This window comes from Scyliorhinus canicula, chromosome 1 (genome assembly GCF_902713615.1).
Source record: "Scyliorhinus canicula chromosome 1, sScyCan1.1, whole genome shotgun sequence".
NCBI lineage: Eukaryota > Metazoa > Chordata > Chondrichthyes > Carcharhiniformes > Scyliorhinidae > Scyliorhinus > Scyliorhinus canicula.
The window spans coordinates 137,142,775-137,170,431 of NC_052146.1; positions in this window are offsets into that span (position 1 = coordinate 137,142,775).

The following is a 27,657-nucleotide window of genomic DNA, read 5'->3' on the forward strand; positions in this document are numbered from 1 at the left end:
TGGATATAGTATTAGTGTTAGAATTATGTTTTAAAAGGCTAGTACGGTTATAAGAGATGTAGGAAGAGGATCTGCGCGAGAGAACTCACAGAGTCGCCATGCTCCGGCGCCATCTTGCTTGAGTGGTCACAGGGGATTAGAAAACCGCAAATATAATATCATTACTCAAGAAAGGAGAGAGACTGAAAACAGTGATTGTAGGCCAGTTAGTCACTGGGTAAATGCTAGAATCCAATTAAAAAAAAAAAAATTTAGTGTACCCAATTCATTTTTCCAATTAAGGGACAATTTAGCATGGCCAATCCACCTAGCCTGCACATCTTTGGATTGTGGGGGCGAAACCCACCCACGTAAACACGGGGAGAATGTGAAAACTCCACACGGACAGTGACCCAGAGCCGGGATCGAACCTGGGACCTCGGCGCCGTGAGGCAGCAGGGCTAACCCACTGCGCCACCGTGCTTCCCCTAGAATCCAATATTAAGGAATAGGAAGGACATTTTAAAAATCATAATTTAATCAAGTGGAACACATGGTTTTGTGAAAGAGAAATAATGCATGAAAAATTTATTAGAGTTGCTGGGACATGTAACAAACAGGTTGGATAAAGGGGAACTAATAGATAGGTTAAGTGAGTGGATCAAAAAAGTAGCAGATGGGTAGAAAATTGCCAGACAGAGTATAATGTAGGAAAATGTGAATTTGCCTACTTCAGTGGGAAGGATGGAGAAGCGGAATATTATTTAAATGGAGGAAGATTGCAGAACATTGCAGTACAGAAGGACCTGGATGACCTTGTACATGAATCACAAAAGGTTAGCACGCTGGTATAGCAAGTAATTAAGAAGGCAAATGGAATGTTGGCCGTGATCACAGGGGAAATAGAGTGCAAAAGTAGGAAGGTTTTGCGATACATGTATAGGACATTGGTGAGCCTGCATCTGGAGTGCTGTGTATGCTTTTGACCTCCTTACTTAGGTTGGGATATATTTGCATTGAAGAAGTTCAGCAAAAGTTCATTAGGCTGATTCCTGGGGTGAAGGCGTTGTCCTCTGAGGAAAGGTTGAGCAGATTGGTTCAAAACTCATTGGAGTCAAAAAGAATGAGAAGTGATCATATTGAAACATTTAAGATTCTGAAGCATTTTGACAGTGGTTGCATTAGTAAGGAATGAAATTAAAGGGAACCGGGTGGGAGACCCGGCAGGACTGAACAGGGTATTCAGGGACTTTTACAGTAAGCTGTATACCTCAAAACCCCCCACGGGGCCGGAGGGGATGAGGCGCTTCTTAGATGGGCTGACCTTCCCAAAGGTGGGAAGGGGGACGATAGAGGGGCTGGGGGCCCCGATTAGAGCTGAAGAAGTAATGGGGAGCCTGAAGGCCATGCAGTCGGGTAAAGCCCCGGGGCCGGACAGGTATCCAGTGGAGTTCTACAAAAAGTTTGCGGGTATACTGGGGCCGGTGCTGGTTAGAGTGTTTCACGAGGCGAGGGACAATGGGGTGTTACCCCCGACGATGTTGCAAGCCACCATCTCGCTGATATTAAAATGGGATAAGGATCCGGAGGTCTGTGGGTCCTATAGGCCAATCTCCCTGATTAATGTGGACGCTAAACTGCTGGCCAAGATCATGGCGTCCAGAATCGAAGACTGCGTACCGGACGTGATTGTGGAGGACCAAACGGGGTTTGTTAAGGGCAGGCAGCTAGTAGCCAATCTAAGAAGGCTACTCAATGTGATTATGATGCCCCCGGAGGGCAGAGAGGTGGAGGTAGTGGTGGCAATGGATGCCGAAAAGGCTTTTGACCGGGTGGAGTGGAACTATTTATGGGAGGTGCTGGAACGGTTTGGGTTTGGAGAAGGCTTTGTGGACTGGGTTAAACTGCTATATCAGGCCCCGGAGGCTAGTGTAAGGACGAACAGGACGACATCTGAGTATTTTAGACTACACCGCGGGACAGGACAGGGATGCCCCCTCTCTCCACTGCTGTTTGCGTTTGCCATAGAAACGCTGGCAATTGCTCTGAGAGCGGCAAGGGGATGGAAGGGAATGGTCAGGGGGGGTGATAGAGCACAAGATCTCGCTCTACGCGGACGACCTGCTTTTGTATGTGTCAGATCCAGTGGCAGGGATGGACGGGATTATGGAAATCCTAGGGGAGTTTGGCCGGTTTTCGGGCTACAAGTTGAACATGGCAAAAAGCAAGATGTTTGTGGTGCAGGCAAGGGGTCAGGAGAATAGGCTGAGGGAGCTACCATTTAGGCTGGTTGGGGAAAGTTTTAGGTATTTAGGGATACAAGTGGCGCGTGACTGGGGTAAGATGCATAAGTTGAACTTGTCCAGGCTGGTGGAGCAAATGAGGAGCGAGTTTCGGAGGTGGGATGCGCTCCCGCTGTCACTAGCAGGGAGAGTACAGACAGTGAAGATGACGATCATCCCGAGATTCCTGCTTGTTTTTCAGTGTCTCGGTATTTTCATTCCGCGGTCCTTCTTTAAAAGAATCAATAGAATCATCCTGGGATTTGTTTGGGCGGGGAAGTCTCCGCGGGTAAAGAGGGGGATGCTGGAACGGAACCGTAGCGAGGGGGGGCTGGCATTGCTGAACCTCAGCAACTACTACTGGGCGGCTAACATAGCCATGATAAGGAAATGGATGGTGGGTACGGGGTCGGTTTGGGAGCGGGTGGAGGCTGCTTCGTGCAGGGGCACCAGCTTGGCAGCCCTGGTCACGGCTCCCCTGCCATTTCCGCCGGCCAGGTACTCCACCAGCCCTGTAGTGGTGGCGGCTTTGCGGATTTGGGGCCAATGGAGGAAGCATGCGGGGGAAGTTGGAGCGTCGGTCTGGTCCCTAATATGTGACAACCACCGATTTGTTCCGGGGAAGATGGATGGCGGGTTTTGAGCATGGCGGAGGGCGGGGGTGGGAAGGATGGGCGACTTGTTCCTGGAAGGGAGCTTCGCGAACATGAAGGCGCTGGATGAGAAGTTCGGGCTGGCGAGGGGGAATGACTTTCGGTACTTGCAGGTGCGGGATTTCGTACGTAGACAGGTCACGTTGTTTCCACGCCTTCCACCAAGGGGGATCCAGGACAGGGTAATTTCCAGGGGTGAGGTAGGAGAGGGGAGAGTCTCAGATATTTATAAGGAGCTTATGGGAGCGGAGGACACAGGGACCGAGGAACTGAAACTTAAGTGGGAGGAGGAGCTTGGTGGGGAATTGGAGGGAGGTGTATGGGCAGACGCTCTGAGGAGGGTAAATGGAAATTCAACATGTGCCAGGCTCGGCCTGATTCAGTTCAAGGTGGTTCATCGGGCCCACATGACGGTGGCCTGGATGAGCAAATTCTTTGGGCTGGAGGACAAGTGTGCTAGATGTGGTGGAGGACCAGCGAACCATGCTCACATGTTCTGGGCGTATCCAAAACTCGGGGTACTGGCAGGGATTTGCGGACGTCATATCCCGGGTACTGAAAACAAGGGTGGCGATGAGTCCAGAGGTGGTGATTTTTGGGGAGTCGGAAGACCCGGGAGTCCAGGAGGGGATAGAGGCCGATGTTGTGGCCTTTGCTTCCCTGATAGCCCGGCGACGGATACTGTTGGCCTGGAGGGACTCAAAGCCCCCAAAGACCGAAGTATGGCTGTCGGGCATGGCAAGCTTTCTCGGCTTGGAAAAAATCAAGTTCGCCTTACGAGGATCACTATCGGGTTTCGTCCGGAGGTGGCAACCATTCATCGACTTCTTCGCGGGGAACTAATCGTCGGGGGTGGGGGGGGGGGGGGGGGGGGGGGGGGGGGGGAGGGGGGCGGGGAGCGTAGAATAGTGTAGAGTAGGGGGGAAGAATAGGCGGGTCTATCTGTGAGAGTGGTACTGTTATTTGCACTATGTTTTTTGTAATTGGTATCTGCACACTAATGCATATTATTACTGTTTACAATGCCAAAAATACCTCAATAAAATTGTCTGTTAAAAAAAAGGAATGAAATTAAATCTATAGCAAGAAGTGATATATAATCAGAAGGCATAAAATCTTTGTGTGGGTTGAGTTGAGGAATTAGAGATCATAGAATTTACAATGCAGAAGGAGGCCATTTGACCCAACGAGCCTGCACCAGCACTTGGAAAGAGCACCCCAAGTAAGCCCACACCTCGACCCCATCTCCATAACTCAGCAACCCCACCCAATCTTTTTGGACACTAAGGGCAATTTATCATGGCCAATCCATCTAACCTGCACATATTTGGACTGTGGGAGGAAACTGGAGAATCCGGAGGAAACCCACGCAGACATGAGGAGAACGTGCAGACGGCGCACAGACAGTGAACCGAGCCAAGAATTTAACCTGGGATCCTGGAACTGTCAAACAACTGTGCTAACCACTGTGCTAACATGCCATCAATCGGAAAGGAAAAAAGACCCTGATGGAAGTTATGTACAGGCCCCATGGTAGTTGTCAGGATGTGGGGCAGAAAATAAATCAGGAAATAGAAAAGACGCATAAGAAAGGCAATATTACAATAATCATGGGGAACTTCAACATGCAGGTGAACAGGGAAAATGAGGTCGGTAGTGGATCCCAAAAAAATGAATTTGTGGAAAGTCTACGAGATGTTTTTTTTTGGAGCAGCTTGTGGTCGACCCCACTAGGGAACAAGCAATTCTGGATTTGATGATGTGTAATGAGGCACATTAATTAGGGAACTTGAGGTGAAGAAACACTTAGGGGGCAGTGACCAGAGTATGATGAAATTTACCTTGCAGTTTGAGAGGAATAAGGTATAAGCAGATGTAATGGCATTACAATTGAATAAAGATAATACAGGGCGGTGTGTGGCACATTGGTTAGCATTGCTGCCTACAGCGCTGAGGACCCAGATTTGATTCCTGGCCCTGGGTCACTGTCTGTGTGGAGTTAGCATGTTCTTCCTGTGTCTGCCTGGGTTTCACCCCTGATGTGACCATCAATTCACTCGGAACACGATTGGAACCAAGAGTGGAGCCCTGTACAAGCTCCTCATCTCCCCCTATGGGCAGAACCGCGCAACGGCTCACAGACAGAGCCCACAAGGACATAATACTATACAATACAATACAGTGTGAATTACATTCACCACATTCACCCCCTGTAAAAAAATCAAGTCCGGCGGGGGTGGCGGTTCTACGGGTAGAGCCGGTCCGGTGGCCGAGTCGTCCTTTGGGATCGGCGGAGCACTGGGGTTGCAGCCTCTTCGGGTAGCTGGGTGGTGACGGGCGGTGTGGTTCTGAGGGTGGACTCTGGGGGTGTTTCGGTCCGAGCTTCATTCCTGACCAGTGCAACGGGCGAAGGGGGGCGCAGGAAAACTATAGGCGTGGGGGCGCAGGGCGTGGGGGGTCGGGTGGGGTATAGTGTGAGGGGTGCCTCGGTGGTGGTGGTGGTGGTGGATCCTGCAGGCGCCAGGTCCCGGAGGGAAACGGTGTCCTGACGGCCGTCGGGGTTTTCAATAAAGGCGTAGTGTGGGTTCGAGTGTAGCAGTAGTACCCTTTCTACTAGTGGGTCCGTTTTGTGTGTCCGGACGTGCTTCTGGAGGAGAACCGGGCCCGGTGTCCTCAACCAAGATGGGAGCGAAACCCCTGTGGTAGTGCCCCTAGGGAAAGCAAATAATCGTTCGTGAGGGGTCTGGTTGGTGGCAGTGCACAGGAGGGACCTAATTGCATGGAGCGCGTCGGGGAGGACCTCCTGCCAGTGGGAGGTCAGGAGATTCCTGGACCGGAGGGTCAGTAGGGCGATCTTCCAGACCGTCGCATTCTCCCTCTCCACCTGCCCATTCCCCCTGGGGTTGTAGCTGGTCGTCCTGCTCGAGGCGATGCCCTTGTCGAGCAGGTACTGACGCAGCTCGTCGCTCATAAAGGACGAACCCCTGTCGCTGTGTATGTACCTGGGAAAACCGAATAGGGTGAAGATAATTGTGTGGGAGGTCATATCGTGGCACGGGCTAGCAAAGGGAAAGCGGGAGAATTCATCTATGACGTTAAGGAAGTACACATTTCGATTGGTCGAGGGGAGTGGCCCTTTGAAATCGATGCTCAGGCGTTCAAAGGGCCGGGAAGCCTTTACCAGGTGGGCCTTGTCTAGTCTATAGAAGTGCGGTTTACACTCCGTGCAGATCGGGCAATCCCTGGTGATGGCTTTTACCTCCTCGGTGGAGAAAGGCAGGTTTCAGGCTTTGACGTAGTGGGCGAGCCGGGTGACCCCCGGGTGGCAGAGGTCGCTGCGGATAGCCTTCAGGCGGTCATCTTGCGCGCTGGCGCATGTGCCGCGGGACAGGGCATCTGGGGGCTTGTTGAGATTCCCTGGTCGATATATGATATCATAATTATAGGTGGAGAGTTCGATCCTCCACCGCAAGATTTTATCGTATTTTATTTTGCCCCTTTGCAAGTTGTCGAACATGAAGGCAACCGATCTCTGGTCGGTGATGAGGGTGAACCTCCTACCTGCGAGATAGTGCCTCCAGTGCCGTACGGCTTGAGCTTCTTTTTCGACTGAGGAGTGTCGAAATTCTGAAGCGGAGAGGGTTCGGGAGAAGAAAGCTACTGGCCTCCCTGCCTGGTTCAGAGTGGCTGCGAGAGCGACCTCTGAGGCGTCGCTCTCCACCTGGAAGGGGACGGATTCATACACCGCCCGCATGGCTGCTTTGGCGATGTCCTCCTTCATGCAGTTGAAGGCCTGACGAGCCTCAGCTGAGAGTGGGAAGAGTGTGGTCTTAAATAGTGGGCGGGCTTTGTCCGCATATTGGGGGACCCACTGGGCGTAATAAGAGAAGAATCCCAGGCACCTCTTGAGGGCCCTGGAACAGTGAGAGAGAGGGAGTTGTAAGAGGGGGCGCATACGGTCCGGGTCGGGGCCCAGGACTCTGTTTTCCACGACATAGCCGAGGCAGCTAGTCTGGTAGTGTGGAAAACGCATTTCTCCTTATTGTAGGTGAGATTGAGTTTCTGGGCGGTTTGGAGAAATTGGTGGAGGTTGGCATCGTGGTCCTGCTGATCATGGCCGCAGATGGTGATATTGTCCAAGTACGGAAACGTGGCCCGGAGCCCGTACTGGTCCACCATTCGGTCCATTGTTCGTTGGAACACCGGGACCCCATTCGTGACGCCAAAGGGGACCCGGAGGAAATGGAAGAGGCGGCCATCTGCCTTGAACGCCGTGTAGTGGCGGTCCTCCGGGCGGATTGGGAGCTGGTGGTAAGCAGACTTCAGATCCACCGTGGAGAATATGCGGTACTGGGCGATCTGCAATTCTGGGGAGAGGGTACGCATCGAGGTGCACGAACCGGTTAATGGTTTGGCTGTAATCAACCACCATCCGGAACTTTTCCCCGGTCTTGACGACCACCACCTGAGCTCTCCAGGGGCTGTTACTGGCCTCTATGACTCCCCCACGTAGGAGCCGCTGGACTTCGGCTCTGATGAACACTCTGTCCTGCAGGCTATACCGCCTGCTGCGAGTGGCCACTGGTTTACAGTTAGCCGTTAGATTAGCGAAGAGTGGAGGGGGGTCGATTTTTAGAGTCGCTAAGCTGCATATAGTGAGTGGAGGTAGGGGTCCGCCGAAGCTGAGTGTGAGGCTCTTGAGATTACATTGCAAATCAAGCCCGAGTAAGAGTGGGGCGCAGAGGTCGGGGAGTACGTACAGCTGGAATTTAGAGTAGCTGGCGCCTTGAATCGTTAGGGTTGCGACGGTGCGCCCTTGTATGTGGACCAAGTGCGAGCCCGAGGCGAGAGAGATAGTTTGCCATGCAGGGAAGATAGGGAGCGAACAGTTTATTACCAGGTCAGACTGTACGAAGCTCCCGGAGTCGAAGAGGCATGGTGTCCTGTACCCGTTGATTTGAACGGACATCATCGAGCTCTGGAGGTGCTTCGGACGCGACTGGTCCAACGTGACTGCGTTGAGTTACGGGTAGTCGGCGGCTCGATCAGCTGGAGTGGCCCCGTGATGACTGTCCGCGGAGGTCGTAGTCGTCGAGGTGAACTGCGGTTGATGGCCAAGGTGGCGGCCCCCGTTGATCGCACGTGGCGGGTGATGAAGAAGATAGCGCCCAAGATGGCCGCCCCCGTGGATCGCACGTGGCGGGCAGCGAGGAAGATGGTGTCCAAGACGGTGGCCCCCATGACTCGCACATGGCTAGCCGCATGGGGGAGGATTGCCAAGGTGGCGGCCCCCATGACTCGCATATGTCGGGCGGAGGCGGAGTCTGCGGGCCTACGCGTTGGGGGGGGGCGAGTGCTCTGGACTGCGGGGGAGTTAGAGGGCTTCGATTTCGCCAGGCATACTCTGGCATAATATCCTTTGCGTCGCAGCTGCTGCAGGTCGCGTTGCGGGCCGGGCAGTGCTGCCGTGGGTGTTGCGGCTGGCCACAAAACTGGCACGCTGGTGCTCCATAGTGAGTGGGTGGCCGCGTGGCGCAGGCCTGGGGCAGTCACTGGTCCACGATGGGATCACTTGGTCCGTGGGGAATGAGTTTAGACTGCGGAAAGCGACCTCCATAGTAGTTGCTAGCTCTACCGCGTCCTCCAAGTTCTGGGCCCCTTTCTCGAGTAGTCGCTGGCGCACATAGTTAGACCGGAGCCCCGCAACGTATACATCACGAATAGCGAGTTCCATATGCTGGGAGGTCGTTACAGCCTGAAAGTTGCAATCCCGAGCAAGGGCTTTGAATTCACGCAGTAAGTCCTCTAGCGACTCTGCGGGGCGCTGGCGGCGGGTAGTGAAAATGTGTTAACCTTGTTTATCGGCCGCATGTACAATCGGTCGAGCATAGCAAGGGCCTCAGTATAGGAGGTGGTACAATTGAGTTGCGTAGATATGCGATGGCTCACCCATGCGTGCAGTAGGCTGGGTTTCTGCTCCTCTGTAGTCTCGGAGGTGCTCGGAGGTAGGCCTTGAAACACCGAAGCCAGTGTAGGAAGATTTTCTTCGCCTCTGCAGCCTGCGGATCGAGTTCTAGTCGATCAGGTTTGAGGGCTGATTCCATAGTAGTTTTCTTCAAGTTTTCTAAGACTATTAAATTGATGTGACCATCAATTCACTCGGAACACGATTGGAAGTAAACTGTAGTTTTAATAGTCTTACAACTGAGCCTGCTTGCGACCAGAAGAACTGAGGGCAGGCTCACACGGCTGCAGAACTTTATACTTCCGGTAGTGGGAGGGGCCATGGGTGGAGCCATGGGCGGAGCCAAGGGTTGAGCCCTGTACAAGCTCTTCATCTCCCCCTATGGGGAGAGCCGCGCAACGGCTCACAGACAGAGACCACAAGGACATAATACTATACAATACAATACAGTGTGAATCACATTCACCACAACCCACACAACCCAAAAGATGTGCAGGGTAGGTAGATTGGCCACGCTAAATTGCCCCTTAATTGGGAAAAAAAATAATTGGGTACTCTAAGTTAAAAAAAAATTAAAGAATAAAGGTAACACAAAGACATGAGGGAGGAACTGGCCAGAGTTGATTGGAAGGGGAGCCGAGCAGGGAAGACAGTGGAACAGCAATGCAGGAGTTTTTGGAGGTTATTCGGGAAGCACAACAGAAATCCATCACAAGGAGGAGGTAACATGCTAAGGGGAGGACAAGGCAACCATGGCTGATGAGGAAAGTCAAGAACAGCATAAAAGCAAAAGAAAAAGCATACAAAGTGGCGAGGATTAGAGGGAAGCCAGAGGACTGGGAAGCCTTTAAAAGTGAGCAGAGGACAACTAAAAAAGCAATAAGGGGAGGAGGGAGAAGATGAAATATGAGTGTATGCTAGATAGTAATATAAAAGAAGGTAGAAAGAGGTATTTTCAACATATAAAAGGTAAGAGAGAGAGGCCAGAATAGACATTGGGCCACTGGAAAATGAGGCTGGAGAAGAACTAATAGGAAACAAAGAAATGGCAGAGGACTGAACAGTTACTTTGCATCAGTCTTCACGGTGGAAGACACCAGTGGGATATCAGAAGTTCAGGAGAATCAAGGGACAGGGGTGAGTGTAGTGGCCACCATTAAGGAGAAGGTTCTGGGGAAATGGAACGCTTTGAAGATGGATAAATCACCTTGATCGGATGGACTACACCCCAGGGTCGTAAAAGAGATTGCTGAGGAAATTGTGGAGACATTTGTGGTGGTCTTTCAGGAATCACTGGAGGTAGGGAGGGTCCTAAAGGACTGAAAAACGGCTAATGTAACACCCAGGTTTAAGAAGGGAGGGAGGCAGAAGATAGGAAATTATACGCCGGTTAGCCTGACTTCCGTCATTGATAAGATTTTAGAGTCCATTATTAAAAAGAGATTGTGGAATACATGGAAGTGCATTATAAAATAGGGCTGACTCAGCACGGCTTCATCATGGGGAGGTCATGACTGACAAATCTATTACAATTCTTTGAGGATATAACAAGGAAGTTAGACAAAGGAGAACCAGTGAACGTGATCTATTTACATTTCCAGAAGGCCTTACACAAGGTGCCGCATAGGAGACTGTTAAATAAGTTAAGAGCCCCTGGTGTTAAGGATAAAATCCTGCCATGGATAGATGATTGGTTGACTGGCAGAAGGCAGAGAGTGGGGATAAAGGTTTCTTTTTCAGGATGGTAGCCGGTGACTACTGGTGTGCCTCAGGAGTCAATGTTGGGGGCAGCGCGGTGGTGCAGTGGTTAGCATTGATGCCTCATGGCGCCGAGGTTCCAGGTTCGATCCCAGCTCTGGATCACTGTCCGTGTGGAGTTTGCACATTCCCCCTGTGTTTGCATGGGTTTTGCCCCCACAACCCAAAGATGTGCAGGGTAGGTGGATTGGCCACGCTAAATTGCTTCTTCATTGGAAAAAATGAATTGGGTACTCTAAATGTTTTTTAAAAGGAGTCGATGTTGGAACCACAACTTCTCACAATATACATTAATGATCTGGAAGCAGGAACTGAGGGCATTGTTGCGAGGTTTTCAGATGATACAAAGATCTGCAGAGGGATAGGTAGTATTGAGGAACCAAGGGGGCTGTAGAAGGACTTGGACAGGCTAGGAGAGTGGGCAATGAAGTGACAGATGGAATACAATGTGGAAAAGTGTGATATTTTGCACTTTGGTAGGAAGAATTGAGGCACAGACTATTTTCTAAATGGGAAAAGGCTTAGGAAACCTGAAGCACAAAGGACTTAGGAGTCTCAGTCCAAGATTCTCTTAAGGTTAACATGCAGGTTTAGTTGGCAGTTAGGAAAACAAATGCAATGTTAGCATTCATGTCGAGAGGGCTACGATACAAGACCTGGGATGTATTGCTGAGGCTGTATAAGACTCTGGGCAGATCCCATTTGGAGTAATGTGAGCCCTGTGAGTTTTGGGCCCTGTATCTAATGAAGGATGTTCTGGCCTTGGAAAGGGTCCAGAGGAGGTTCACAAGAATAATCGCTGGAATGAAGAACTTGCCATATGAGGAGCGGTTGAGGACGCTGGGTCTGTACTCTTTGGAGTTTAGAAGGATGAGGAGGGATTTTATTGAAACTTACAGGATACTGTGAGGTCAGGATAGAATGGACATGGAGAGGATGTTTCCACTTGTGGGAAAAACCAGAACCCGAGGCCACAGCCTCAGGCTGAAGGGACAATCTTTTAAAACTGAGAGGAGGAGGAATTTCTTCAGCCGGAGGCTGGTGAATCTGTGGAACTCATTGCCGCAGAAGGCTGTGGAGAAGAAATCACTGAGTGTCTTTAAGTCAGTGAAAGATAGAGTCTTGATTAATAAGGGGATCAGGGGTTAAGGGGAGAAGGCAGGAGAATGGGGATGAGAAAAATATCAGCCATGGCAGAGCAGACTTGAAGGGCCGAATGGCCTAATTCTGCCCATATGTCTTATGTTGGAAGGATACTCCTGCTGCTCTTTCTTATGGCCATATTGTATTGGTAAAAGGAGGAAAAGTGACATTTGGGGCTCAGAACTGAAACAGGCATTAGTTACTTTGTAAATGCAAATCGGTGCCGAATAACTGTTTGAAACCCCTGGAAGCACCAATTTCCCCACCACAAAGAGGTCCACTTGGAAATAGACATTGTGGACATGGGAGAAGAAAGAGACCTCCTTATCCCTCAGTTGGCCAAACCTCCAAGGGTCTATCCCCGATCAGATCCATGAAGATGGTCAGTTCTATTGCCATTTCCAACTTTTCACCTGATCTGGGGCTTGACCTGTCCACCTTTAGGTCCAGGACATAGTTAAAATGATCAATTGGTGAGATCCTGGACTTTCAGGAATGGTGGGGTGTATGCATCGATTGTGTGGGTTTTTTATTTTGTGTTTCGTCTTATCTCTTTCTCTTTTGTGGTTTTTGCCCTGATTTGTAATCAATCCTGCTATGTCACTTTCTACGGTAATCTGGTGGGGAATTACCACATGTATCATGCACCTTCCAAATCTCATGGGACACTGTGTGTTGTGGTTACCGGGTGGGACTCTGCACGTGGTGAGGCCAGGCCAATGTTTGCCTCCTCCGGCATGTTAAAAAACTGGTCCCTATCTTTGTACGTGACGCAGAGTCTCACTGGGTACAGCATGTTGAATTGCACCTTGTTTTTGAAACGTGCCGTCTTGGTCCTATTGAACTTGGCTTGGCATTTAGCGAGGCCAGCCCCAATGTCCTGGTAGGCACGATGTTGTATCCTTCCCAGTTGCTTGTTCCTCGCTCAACTCAGGATACGCTTCTTGTCCTGGTACCTGTGTAGCCTAATGATTACTGCTCGTGGTGGTTCTCCAGATCGTGGCTCCTGGCAAAGCAAACTGTGGGCCCGGTCTACCTCTATTGGTTTGTTGAAACCCCCTACACGACCCGCTTCCTGACCATCTTTGATATGTACTCGGTTGGGCTCCAACCTTCAGTGTCCTCTGGTAGCCCTACTGTCCTGTGATTATGACGCCGAGTCTTATTCTCCTGGTCATCTACTTTGGTCGTCAGAGTCTTTTGAGTTGCCGCAAACCTCGTTATTTCAGCCTCCAGGGAAGCACTTAGTTTGTCTTGTTCATTGACTACCTTTTCCACGTCACGCACCATCGCTCCTTGGGTCTCCAGCTTTCGCTCTGCACTGTCCATCGACCCATGTATGGGGATCAGCACAGTCTCATTTTCCATCTCCATCACCAACATTAGATCCTCATTTGCTGCTTCCCTATGCTTTTGGAGTTCTATTAAGATTGACTTCATCAGCTTGTCTGTCGATGACTAGGATACCGTTGGCGACTCGGCTGTGTCCGCCATGTTCGGATTTGTGTTGCCACGTGGGTCCTCTAGCTCTGATACTGGGGTTGCTCTGCCTACGTTTGCTCCCCTTGCATTCTGTCTGGTGGTTTGCCAGCATCCCAAATTGATTGAGTTATTGATGAGGGCTTTTTCAGACTTGGCGCCTGTTCACCAGATCAAAAAAGTCCAAGAAAGAGTTTCCAGATGGGAGCTACCTTTCACACGACCACTCAGCTCATGGTCGTCCCCGAAGGTCGTTCTTGATATTGTTAGGATACCGGACCAGACCCCAACATTTGTTAAGATACCAGATGAAACCCCAAACATTTTGTTTTGATTTGTAAAACTGTGAGGATGACTCTGACCAATAGGTATATTTTATGTTAACACAAACTTTAATTTAAACACTGAATTAACTCATTAACATCAAAGGAATAGCTTTACAATGATTTGTTAAACAGTTCTTAAACAAAAAGAAAAACTTGAACTTACTATCTATAACTGCTAGTAACTCCAATAAAGGAACCCAGTACAGTTCAAATGCCACTTATAAATAAAGTTAGCAAACAGGTTACTTGCTCAACTGAATAGAGACTTTTGGAGAGTGTTCCTTTCAAGAGCAGATCCAGTACACTTCTTGTCAGACTCAAATCCTATATCAAACTGCTGTTGAACTTGAAATATTTTAGTAGACTGCAAAACTATAGTCAGACCTGGCTCCAACCCATTCATTACATCACCTCTATCCCACTAAGTTCCATGACCTGCTTAGCTAGCACTGATGCTGGTCCCTCATAAATTATCTACACTTCAAGGAATCCCCAGTAATCAAAATATGCTTTGATTAGCCCGTTATCTGTAACAAGTAAGTAGTTGGAATCAATAGTAACCACACCTCTTACGACATTTTAGGAGACAAACTGACTGTATGCATGTTAAACCAGGGAATTTTAAAAATACCATTATTGCCACAAATATGAAATATATATCAATTTCTACATTCATCGCACGATACTGATGCAGGTTTTGACCAGTTTCATGCTCCTGTAAATTAATGGAAATTGCTCAAAGTTGAGGTCAAAACTATTTTCAGGAGCAGGAGAAGTAATTGGAATTTATTTTGATTATTGTGTAAAGCATCAAGTTAAGGTTAAGCTCGAGTTCCAATTTTTTCTGAGATAACTATGTTAAAAATGATCTGTAAACCACAATATTTATTTCAGGAATACAATATATCACTATCATGATGACGGCTGGCTTTATCTGGGCACCCGATCAGACGCAGATTGAATGGCACCCAGCCCTTCAAACTCCACGTGAACATTAGGGGAATGGAAAATCGGAAGTGTAAGCCCTCTGGAGAGAATCGCATATCCTGATTCTCTCTGGATTTTTTGCCCGAGTCGGCATTCCCACGGACAGCTAACATGGGCTCAAAATCACCCTCTTTATGCAGGTCAGATACTGTAAGGTATATTATATGGGATCACCTGACTTGGGGGGGGGGGGGGGTGAAGGTCAGATAGGACATGTGAGGGCGTTAGCCAGCATAACAGATTACATTATGTTGTTCTTGCAGTTAAATCTGTGAAGTTGAATGTTGTTCTTTCAGCCTGAGATGCCAATGAAACTAGGCACTTTCAAATGTTTCCTTTGTTCAATTTTAATAGATAGAAAATCATGGTCACCCTTAGATTCCCTTAGTTTCCCCCAATACACACTGATAGGAGGCAAATTATTCTATAGTTATACAAGCTACAAAATGCCCTTCAGAAAACAATAACTTAAACAACAGTATTCATGTAACTTAATTCATATGGTACTGTAACACTGTTCAAGTGCGAGAATTCAATTGCTTCATTCATACATTTGAGAGAAGGGGATACAGGTATAAGTGAAGAGAGTTGCTCAACTGCAGGTCCTACTTGTAAAGCTGGATTTTTAAACAGCTGCCGAGGCGGTACTGGAAGTAGATGACCCCATGGTTTTCCGACACCTGCTGGTCTCCGCTGTAGACCTGCTTCAAGGTGATTTTCATTCCAGCAGGATTGGTGGTGTGCTTACTACCGCCCGCAAGCGGAAAGTAGCCCCAGACCCACCATGGCTGTCAGGCCACAGTTGGCTCATCAAGGAGAGGCAATAGCATAGTGGTATTGTCACCAAACTAGTAATCCAAGAGGACCCGGGTTCAAATCCCATCATGGAAAACAGTGAAATTTGCAATCAGTAAAAGTCTAATGATGCCCATGAAACCATTATCAATTGTCATAAAAATCCATCCGGTTCACAATTGTCCTTTATGGAAGGGAATTATCCATCCTTACCTGGTCTGTTCAATATGCAACTCCAAATTCACAGCAATTTGGTTGACAGTTAAATGCCCTCAGGGAAAGGCAATAAATAATGGTCCAGCCAGCGATGCTCTGATCCCATAAACAAATGTTTTAAAATAATTGTCCTGGCCATTTGACTTATTCACTGGTGAAAATTGCTAATATCACTTCTGAGGGTGCCACCATCATGAAGTGCCTTCTCTCATGCTTACCTGCACTGGCAGTCCCACGTCGGACTGGCAATGTGTCTCAGTATTGGATGGCCTGCTTTTAGCCCTCCAACCTTGGGCCCTTGTTCAACGAGCATGGACCCCAGCCGCTGATTGGCCTTCTGGCCAAAATGACATTTTGGTGTTTGGCACCAATACGACACAGGGTTTTGATTCAGAAATTCACTGGCCCCAAAACAAAAATCCAGTCCTTAAAATCCTTTCTGGCAATTGAAAGAATGGTTGTAGAGGATGTAAAGGAAATTCAGTTATGCCACTAAAATTGTACATGTTGTGGAGACACAGGGCCAAATCTTCCCCGTGGCTGAAGAAAACCCAACATTGCCACCTTTGTGGTTCTCAAACAGCACAACCGACCAATTTGTGACTTCACATGCCATTTTTGCACTTTCACACCGGGTCAGATTCATTGTGGGCCATGAGCTAGACTAGGAAGTATGTAGGAGCTAGAAGACCCACCTGTGTTCTCCAACACAGTATTCCAACTCCCAATAGTATTTAACACCCCCCCCCCCAAACTCCACATCACACTTCCCCCATCCATACCGACCTCCTTGCCCAGCCTTGCCTCCTCTGATCACCCATGCCACCTCTAAGATCCCATGTATCCTTTATATTCCCTCAGATCTCCCATGCCATCTCTATGGCCCCTGGATACCTTCCATAGTCACTCATCTGGTTAGCACTATGTACAATCCTCAGATTCCGTGCAACATCAATGGAAAATATTTTACATTCCTAGGGAAAAAATAAACCTCTCACTATCAAATAAAAGTCTCCATTTCATTGAAACTTAAACGGATGCATTATTCCAAGTGAAAGTCACCTGATAGTCTTATTAGCTTCTGTCCAGTAAGAAGTCTTACAATACCAGGTCAAAGTCCAACAGGTTTGTTTTAAACACTAGCTTTCGGAGCACTGCTCCTCCTCAGGTGAATAAAGAGATATGTTCCAGAAACATATATATAGACAAAGTCAAAGATGCCAGACAATGCTTAGAATGCGAGCATTTGCAGGTAATCAAGTCTTTACAGATCCAGAGATAAGGGTAACCCCCAGGTTAAAGAGGTGTGAATTGTCTCAAGCCAGGACAGTTGGTAGGATTTCGCAAGCCGAGGCCAGATGGTGGGGGATGAATGTAATGCGATATGAATCCCAGGTCCCAGTTGAGGTCGCACTCATGTGTGCGGAACTTGGTTATAAGTTTCTGCTCGGCGATTCTGCATTGTCACGCGTCCTGAAGGCAGCCTTGGAGAAAGCTTACCCGGAGATCAGAGGCTGAATGCCCTTGACTGCTGAAGTGTCCCCGACTGGAAGGGAACATTCCTGCCTGGTGATTGTCGCACAATATCCGTTCATTTGTTGTCGCAGCATCTGCATAGTCTCGCCAATGTACCATGCTTCGGGACATCCTTTCCTGCAGCGTATGAGGCAGATAACATTGGCCGAGTCGCACGAGTATGTACCGCGTACCCGGTGGGCGGTGTTTTCATGTGTAATGGTGGTATCCATGTCGATGATCTGGCACATTTTGCGGAGGTTGCCATGGCAGGGCTGTGTGGTGTCATGGTCTATGTTCTGAAGGCTGTGTAGTTTGCTGCAAACAATGGTTTGTTTGAGATTGCGCGGTTGTTTGAAGGCAAGTAGTGGGGGTGTGGGGATGACCTTGGCAAGATGGTCATCTTCATCGATGATGTGTTGAAGGCTGCAAAGAGGATGTCGTAGTTTCTCCGCTCCGGGAAAGTACTTGACGACAAAGGGTACTCTGTCGATTGTGTCACGTGTTTGTCTTCTGATAAGGTTGGAGCGGTTTTTTGTTGTGGCGCGTTGGAACTGTCGATCAATGAGTCGAGTGCTAAAACCCGTTTGTATAAGGGAATCTTTCAGCCTCTGTAGATATCTGTTACGCTCCTCCTCGTCTGAGCAGATCCTGTGTATACGGAGGGCTTGTCTCCTAGCTGCCTGAGGAAAGTGGGCAGCATAATCAAAGATCCCTCCCACTCGGCTTACTCACTCTTCCAACTTCTTCCATCGGGCAGGAGATACAGAAGTCTGAGAACACGCACAAACAGGCTCAAAAACAGCTTCTTCCCCACTGTCACCAGACTCCTACATGACCGTCTTATTGACTGACCTCATTAACACTACACCCTGTATGCTTCATGCGATGCCAGTGCTTATGTAGTTACATTGTATATCTTGTGTTGCCCTATTATGTATTTTCTTGTATTTTCTTGTATTTTCTTTTATTCCCTTTTCTTCCCATGTACTTAATGATCTGGTGAGCTGCTTGCAGAAAAATACGTTTCACTGTACCTCGGTACACGTGACAATAAACAAATCCAATCCAATCCAATCCATAGGGGATGGCTTCTTTACTGTGTTTAGGGTGGAAGCTGGAGAAGTGGAGCATCGTGAGGTTATCTGTGGGCTTGCGGTAAAGTGAAGTGCTGAGGTGACCGTCCTTGATGGAGATGAGTGTGTCCAAGAATGCAACTGATTTTGGAGAGTAGTCCATGGTGAGTCTGATGGTGGGATGGAATTTATTGATATCATCGTGTAGTCGTTTCAGTGATTCTTCGCTGTGGGTCTAAAGGAAAAAAATGCCATTGATGTATCTGGTGTATAATATCGGTTGAAGTTCCTGTGTGGTGAGGAGGTCTTGTTTAAACTTGTGCATGAAGATGTTGGCATATTGAGGTGCAAATTTGGTCCCCATGGCTGTTCCGTGCATCTGGATGAAGAACGTGTTGTCGAAGGTGAAGACGTTGTGATCCAGAATGAAGCGGATGAGTTGCAGAATTGCGTCTGGAGATTGGCAGTTGCCATTGTTGAGTACTGCGGCTGTTGCAGAAATGCCGTCGTCATGGAGGATGCTGGTGTAGAGTGTCGAGACGTCCATTGTGAAGAGGAATGTTCCTGGTTCAACTGGTCCATGCTGAGTTTCTGTAGGAAGTCTGTCGTGTTGCGACAGAAGCTGGGCGTACCTTGTATGATGGGTTTCAAGATGACCTCGATGTAGCCAGAGAGGCTCTCACACAGGGTCCCATTGCCTGAAACGATAGGACGGTCTGGTGTGTTGGCCTTGTGTATTTTATCAACAAAGCAGAAACCACACCAATGGTGCAATCCAGCATTACAAGTTCTTCAAACTGTCATTCATTCTCAGATGAATGGAAGGCCTACTGTGCCAAAAGACCAGCACTTGAAACTCAGCGAATCATTGATAATAGCCACAGCTGTTCAAACAATAGATTTCTCTCAGGAAGGAAAGAACAGCATGTGTTCATTTCAATTTCAAAGCAGTGTACTTATTAACCAATGTAGGGAATCAGGCAGTTAGATATTTTTCAAGTGTCAAAACCATATTTGGTTTTCAGCTGGATCCACTTAAATCACCGTAGAAAAGGTGACAACACAAGATGACAGGACAGTTTGATATATTATTCAATGCATTATGGTTATTTCTCCATTGGAAAAACATTATAGTGCATGTGAATACATAAGGTTTGTCAGCGCAAGAGTCAACTTACCATTAAAAGTTAGATTTGGATGATGAATCACTGCATTAAAACACATCTACATTACAATACAGCACCTAATAGTGACATTTGAGGATGTGCCAAAGCGTTGCATGCACTTTTCAGAATATTCTAGGCTCCTCAGTAGACCTTCCAATTTCTTCATGCACTTTTAAATCTGTCGTGTTTTAAAGGAGTTTCCAAAATCTTGTGCTACCGGATGAAAATGGTGCGCAGGAAAGCTGAATTTTGACCCCATTTAAGGCAGGGAACCTGACCTCAGTGGAGGTGGGTGTGCATTTTACACACTAGGCATTCCCAATCCACAAAAGGACTCAATGAAGCTCTGAACCCCATCTGGTAATGACAGATTTTCAACTCAGTCATGCAGCCCTAATTCAATAACAAAAAACCTCAGGCTTACGTCAACAGTCAGAGTGATGTAAGAAGCACTGATTTTTAAAAAAAATCATAGTTTTGTTTACAAATATTTAAAGGGCAGGAGTTTTATATTTTTTTACAACTTGACAGCCCCCTTTGTCAGTTCCAGTGAATTTATACACTTTCTGCACACGCTCATGCCTACTGTTAACATTACCAAAGGATACCTGCTAAAGGGCATCTTACCTCTCTCAAAGGTCCCAGGACCATATCCAAAAGGATATGTCTTCAAAAAGCAATTCTGCAAAGCAAAGACCTGCTCCTATCAGGTCTCATCTGCAAATGTCATGTTTCCCACTCCCAGCTGATGAAAATCTGACATTACTGAAGGCCGCTACTCTTTTACATGGGCAGTTGCCTCCTTGAACTAAGGATGCTCAACCTAGAGCCCAACCCCATTCCCACCCTTGCAAAAATTGTTGGTGCCCTGTTCAGGGATGGGACTTATGGATCCCGATTCATTATTTACTCTATAATGCACTCATTAAGTAAATTCAAATTCCTGTATGATTTACATGGGCAATAATTTACATAATTTAGTCAGCGGTTTTGTTTTTGTCATTGTGTGATATAATTCAGACACTAACACCTGAACTAATACCCAACAGAAGCAGAACATAAATACTTAGCACCAGTGTAATGCAAATAAAGTCTAAAAATTCTGCCATTTGTATAATTATCCCTAACAATGGATACACCTTGTTCAAGTTAAAACCCAATCTTCCAGTTTCAATGCATGTTTATTTTTTTCCAATATATGCACTGAAAATATGTCACAGAGATAAATATTAATATTAGCTCTGTGCAAAATTACTGAAATTAATGGGCCATAATTTGCTGTAGAGGGTAGTCTAATGGCATCTGCTGTTTGTTGGACTGTCTCTGCATTTTTCAGTTTTTATATTAATCTAAATTGCTGAAAGAATAAGCTGAGCATCTGCGACCTGAGGAACAAAACAAGCAACTAAGTGTTTCCTTAACCAATCAGATTAAGGGATTGTGAAATTACAAGCATAAAGAACAAGAAGAAAGTCAAAGTCAGAATGATTGAATTCAATGCCAAATCAGGTGAATATAAAAAGGGGGTGGGGGAAGACTGAATTAAGAAAGCGTAGAGAAGAGGCAGAAAGGAAAATTGAAGCAAACGTGTTTCAATTATAAATTTAACGTTTTTAAATCTCCAAAAATGAAAATCTGAAGGAATAATAATCTACACTTGTAATCGTTAATTTTCAGTGCCAGAGAGGTTGCTTTACAGTAAAAAAACACTTATCAAATTACCAAAAGAGTGTTTGGTTGGAAATGGACAAGACTTTATTTTCTGTGGTGTGTTTAGTTCATGTCGAGCAAGCAAGTAAATGATGTTAATTGTGAGGAAGTTAGAAAAATGCTGTTTTGTGGAGCCGAATTCAGGTAGCAAATTTTGGACATTTGCATTTAATATTGCATCTGCCCTCGCCTGACATTGCTGTCCATTTCACATAAATAATGGCCTGGTGCCATTATTTAGTTATAGGCCAATCTTTCAAAATTGAATTATTTCTGGCTGAGAACCATTTAGGTCCCTTATACCTGAATAAATTCTACAAATAAAACATACTGAACAAAAAAACCACTATAGTCTGTATCCCAAATGGGCAATCTTAACAACATAAAGCAAAGTCACCAGAGTCCCAGATGACCATTGGCTGCTTCACATCTGAAGGGGAGAACTGACTGGTTGTGTTTTGGCCTGAGGATCACCACAGCTCAGATAAGGCTGAGAAGACATGAATAAACTCAACTGGTACAGGAATCAAACCTGTGCAGTTGGCTTTGCTCCCCATCACAAACCAGCTGCCCAGCCAACTAAGCTAAACCGAGTTAAAACTACATATAGCAGAGGTGATGGTGCAGGATGTGTTATTATGTTTGCACTTGTGTGTGATGAAGCTTGCAAGGTCTTGTTAGTGCCGAGGAGTTACTTACTCAAAAATAATGGAATAGCTGCTTCAATTCATGGCTTAATCATTCTGAACATCACAGAAATAAACCTGAACATTTTTCAACCAACATCAAAAGATCTATAAAATGGACAAACTCCCAAGTGGAAGAGGTTTGGTTTATTTCCAGCACAGATCATATAAAATCTCAAAGAATTTTACTGAAGTTCTTTCAGCAGGAAAAACAATGGGCTGGATCTTCTGTTTCTGAGGCTAAGTGCCGACGCGAATGGAGAATTTGCGGGAGGTTCACAACAGGAAAATTGGCACAAGCCCCTCACCAATTCTGGTACAGGTGAGGGGCTAGTACCGGCGCCGTGTGGAACTCCCATGGATCCCGTTGCAAACGGTCGAAGAATAACCAGGTCCCGGGCTGTGGTTGGACAGGGCTGACGACCTGCACTGGTCGTGCCATAAAACATGCCGCCGATCATGTGCTAACCCTAACCCGCTAACTGCGACCCCACAGTCCACCCCTTGCCCACCGCCACCATTCCCCCCAGCCCTAGCAGAAACCCCCCCCCCCGCCACCAGCGGAATGAATCCCGGATGAGTGTGGGGGCACTAGACACTGTCCGCAGCTGGCATGCCGGAATCCCGACCGTTGGGACCACACGTGGCCTGCGGCATCAGGAATTCGGTCCATCGGGAGTGGAGCATTGCGGGTGGGCTGGCCAATGACGTGCCAACGTGTTGAAACAACGCCAGTCCCGATTCCGGCATAGGAATCCATTCTCTGCCCGATCACCGATCACGATTTTGCCGTAGGGCTATGGCGAATCCAGCCTAATATCTGTCAGATTTAGCTTATATTTCCTTGGTATTGCTCACATTTTGTGTCATTTATGAAACAAACTCAATGAAATAATTCATTTGCCGATAATGTCTGACTTCATTTCTGTATGTTTTCCTCAAAAATATGTTAAATAATGATTGTGCACTTTGACACGCAATTAATTAAAAAAGAATGCATTCATTAAATTGTTGTGCTAGTAGGCTACAATCCAGTTTCAGATATTAAATTATTTATATAAAACACATGACTGAAGTCCCTCAGTGCATAATTTATTAATCAAAACAGGAAAATATTGCAAGAAAAATAGCTTCAAAATTGTAGTTATTAAATTGCGATCTAGTGATCTGCAGGACATGGCTATTTTTGTGGTTGGAGCCGACTCTTCATTCTAAGTAAACAATATTCTTCATAGTTAAATCTCTTGAGTGCCCAAATTTGAGGTTATAATGGTTCAAATTAGATTTGCTTACCTTTTGTTGTACTTCTGGCAGTGACTTGACATGAGAAGGATGAAGATTTTTCACCTACCTGAACAAAAATGCAAAGTACAGCATGCAGGGTGAACCCTCAGTCTCCGCACTACTGAACTCTGTGAAAATTCAAATAGCATCTCCCCTCTTCCAAAAATCTTTTAAGACATGTAACCTCTAACTCCACAATTTATTTCATCCCCAATTTTTTCAAATTTTGGCAGTTTTCTGGACGATGGAGCTTCACCTGGGGGTCATCACTGTTCATTGTGATTCTGCAGGAGAGTTTGGTATCATGTGCTTGTCAGCCATATGTCACCCAATAGTAACATCTATGAGTAAATTTTGTACCTGTTGTTCAGGGGATGTTAGTTACAGGGGCAACCATTGATGAAATGGTGGTAGTTTCGTATGCACATCTTCTGCTCACATGCCTTTGCTCAATGCAGATTTTTTATTGACAATAAATTTGAACAACCTATCTGCTTCAGTGGTGAGAAACCTCTTCAGTCTAGGCTCTACAATGAAACTCCCAACTCTTTTTTCTCCTCTAATTAATAATAATAGTAATAATAATCTTTATTGTCACAAGTAGGTTTACATTAACACTGCAATGAAGTTACTGTGAAAAGCCCCGAGTCGCCATATTCCACCGCCTGTTCGAGTACACAGAGGAAGAATTCAGAATGTCCAATTCACCAAACAAGCACGTCTTTCGGGGCTTTTGGGAAGAAACAGGGGCACCCGGAGGAAACCCACGCCGACACAGGGAGAATGTGCAGACTCCACAGACAGTGACCCAAGCCGGGAATCGAACCAGGGTCCGTGGAGCTGTGGAGCAACAGTGCTAACCTCTGTGCTACCAATGCTGGAGGTGGTAGCAGCAAAACAAACTCTCTCTTCTGTTCCTCACTATTTTCCGAACTTCTGTTTATTCTTCTCTCCTCTCCTTCATTTCTACATTTCACACTCTTCATCACTTCAGTTTCACTGTCTCCTCCTTCATTATTTTCATCTCTTGCCTTCAATCTGTTTCTCTCCTTTATTTTCCTTTTGTGACCGCCCTTCGCTGCTGTGTTTTTCTCTCCTTTGCTTCATTTGATCGGTCTCACTCATTCACCTCTTCACTTTCAGTTTTATACTTACTTTCAGTTCTATCTCCTACCTCACACTTTTGGCTCCCCATTCCTCCCTCACTTTTATCTTCCAACACTCATTTGACCTTTTCCGTCACTCATATGGTTGAAAAATAAATCTCTCTTCATACTTTCTCGTTTTCTTTGCACAGTACAAGTATTACTGCTTTGGGAGTGTGGGGCAGAATGGAAAAGATAAGAGGGAGTTGGATGAGTCTCAATCAGTTGTTTAACAGGACATTGCATGGAGTTGGCGAGCAGGGCATCCAGCAGATTTGAGAGTCGAAGCCTTAACAAAACAAAAGTTTGGTCTGGTGACATAAAACTGAGGAGTTGCCTTCTACTAAATGCTGGCCAAGGCTTTCAAAAAAGTCTTCAGTGGTGGGTGTAAGAACGATGTTGAGAGTTGAAATATTGTTTTCTCTGTAGCAATGTCAGTATCAAGCACTCCCAGGTAACATGTTTACCACAATATTGACACAGAATAAAGTTTCCTCAGTTTATCAATCTATTCTAACCCTGACTTCTGAAGAAAATCTCCGACTGCACTCGGGTACAAGAGTTACTTTATGTCCTGTTTGTGATTGCCAATTTAGTGTCTGTTCGTGTCAAATTTTGTGGGGTGAGTCTCATTGGAAATGAGTTTAATACTGCCCCAAACATGTTTCAAATTAAGGAGATGGAATATCTTATTTCATCATTCCAGGCTGGATTCGAACCCAGTCCTCAAAGGAAAAAGTACAGGGGGTGAAATTCTTGTTTGAATTAATTTTAATGAAAGAAATTGATCCAAGTACAAAACAGGACCTTTTCAGTAAAACTATCAACAGCAAGGGAGCAAGCCTTTGGCTCAATGCTAGCATTCCTGAATGTGAGTCAGAAGGCGGAGGGTTTGAACTCTGCTCCAGGCAGGTCCTGCAGAGTGGCGGCTGGACCACCAGCTCCAAATCCCAGGTTGACATCCAGGGGGATAGCGAATTCAGATGTATGTTTGAGTGCCTCCTCGAAAGATTAATTGTATGGGTTGTGGAAGTCCTCTTTAACCCTCTCTCCTGCTTTCACATTCTCCTTGCTAGTTACTTCTCTGATTAAATGTTTTGTCACTTGCTCTAATCTATCCAATAAAAGGTCTTGGGATGATTTTCTATGTTAAAGGTGCTATATAAATGCAAGTTGGTTTATATGTAAGTGCGTGAAGATAGGAGCTGGTTTAGCACACTGGGCTAAATCGCTGGCTTTTAAAGCAGACCAAGGAAGGCCAGCAGCACGGTTCAATTCCCGTACCAGCCTCCCCGAACAGGCACCGGAATGTGGCAATTAGGGGCTTTTCACAGTAACTTCATTGAAGCCTACTCGTGACAATAAGTGATTATCATTATCATATGAAAACGATATCCACAGGAAGAAATTTACTCTGACATTTAATTCAACCAAGAGTTGTACCAGATATTTGACTTGCAGGGTTTGATTGGACAACACTAATCCAGGAAATTTGCCCGACATAAAGGTGGAAGAAGATGAAAGAAATAGAATAAATTAAAGTTGTATTTTAAAGTTGTAATTTTGGACATTACTATATTGTGGGCTATAAATTGGCTTTGTGGAAGAAGGGTTAGGGCAAATTGGGCATTGAAAATTGACAGTCAATTTATAGTCTGCCCAATTTTCATTTCCATTAAAATCACAGGCCAGCCTCAGTAGAGGTGACCAGTTTAGTTGATTGAAGGATATTCAAGAACCAATTGGGCATCTCATGCAATTTGCTTGGTTATTTTATTTAGCTCAGTCTACAAGCATGCCCCCAACCTTCTTGTCACTTGCTATTTCACCTCACCACCTTGCTCTCATGCCCAAATGTCTGTCCTTAACCTGTTGCAATGCACCAATGATACCCAACGTAAACTGGAGGAGCAACATCTCATCTTCCGATTAGGCATGCTGCAGCTCTCAACATTTAGTTCAACAACTTTAGACTGTGGCCTTTCTCCTCCATTTTGGCCCATTTTTTTCATTATCCCAAACATTTTTTCCCAAAGCCCGCCCTCCCCCACTGGGCCATCAGTCACTTGTTCTTAAATTTTGCTTTTATTGAGCACTGACCTTTATTCTTCCATTAACACATTCTGATATCTTACCTTTATGCAGCTACCAGCACCTTCTCCAGCCATCAGCACTTCCTCTGTCTTGTGACCTACTCCAGGCCAAGACTGGATCTCCAGACAGGCCCAGCTTACGATAGTTCACAGTTCAGTATACCTGCACTGACTGAGCATACCAGCTTACTAACAGATTCCGAGGGCAAAACATTAACGTTTCTGAATTGGAAAGATACCAGCACAGTGGTGCTTCATAGTGACCTGGGTTCGATTCCCAGCTTGGGTCACTGTCTGTGCGGAGGCAGCACGTTCTCCCCGTATCTGCGTGGGGTTCCTCCGGGTGCCCTGGTTTCCTCCCACAAGTCCCGAAAGACATGTATGTTCAGTGAATTGGACATTCTGAATTCTATCTCAGTGTACCCGAACAAGTGCTGTAGTGTGGCAACTCGGGGATTTTCGCAGTAACTTAACTGCAGTGTGTACTACTTGCGACACTAATAAAGATTATTGTTGTTATAAAGTTGTTAGGTTGAGTTTTACCATTTGTTTTCAAACTGCCCCAAATACATCATTCCAAAGCAACAATTTCAGGGAAAATGTTTTAACAAAATCACATTCGAGCATCATTGGCGCAAAACCAACAATACATTGTCCCGAGTGGTTGGTGTGATGTTACTGTGGCTCTATAAGTCACATTGTTATATTGCCACTGGCACTAATGCATCCCACTTTATGACATTTCCTTCCCCTATGCTGCATTATCTGCACAAAATTTAGCACAAATACTAATCAAAGAGTGCAATTTGGCAAAAGCATTGCTATTTTTGATTATCTCAGATTGGTTTTATTCTATTGTACAATGGAACCTCTAACCCTCTTGCACCGTGAGTTCTGCACAAATTTTTCTTCCACACAAATATGAATATCTATTGGTCATGGAATAACAGAACGTACTTTTCTATTATTAATTAATGTTTAACATGTTTTGATTTTATCAAATGATCTTTTATTTTGAAAGGACACATTTTGATACCAAGGTAAGGACCAGATCTAACATTATTTTAATTAGAATTTTCCTGATGTGTATTTTTTTTATTAAAAATTAATAAAGGCAATAAATTAGTTGACACTAGGCAGGCCAAGTACATTAATTTCAGAAAACATGTGACCAAGCAGTGTAGAAAAAGAAGATGCAGAAGAACAATTGGGGCCGGAGAGATTTATCGTGAATGGAACAGCTTGTTCCATTTTTTTAAATTTTGCAATGATAATTGGTTATCTATATCGAGGACAAAAGAGGCCGTAGGCAGCAATGTTGAGAAACAGCATGTTACTTAACAACTGCCCAATTATAAGAGAATAAATGAACTATATTATCAATGTATATCAGACAATT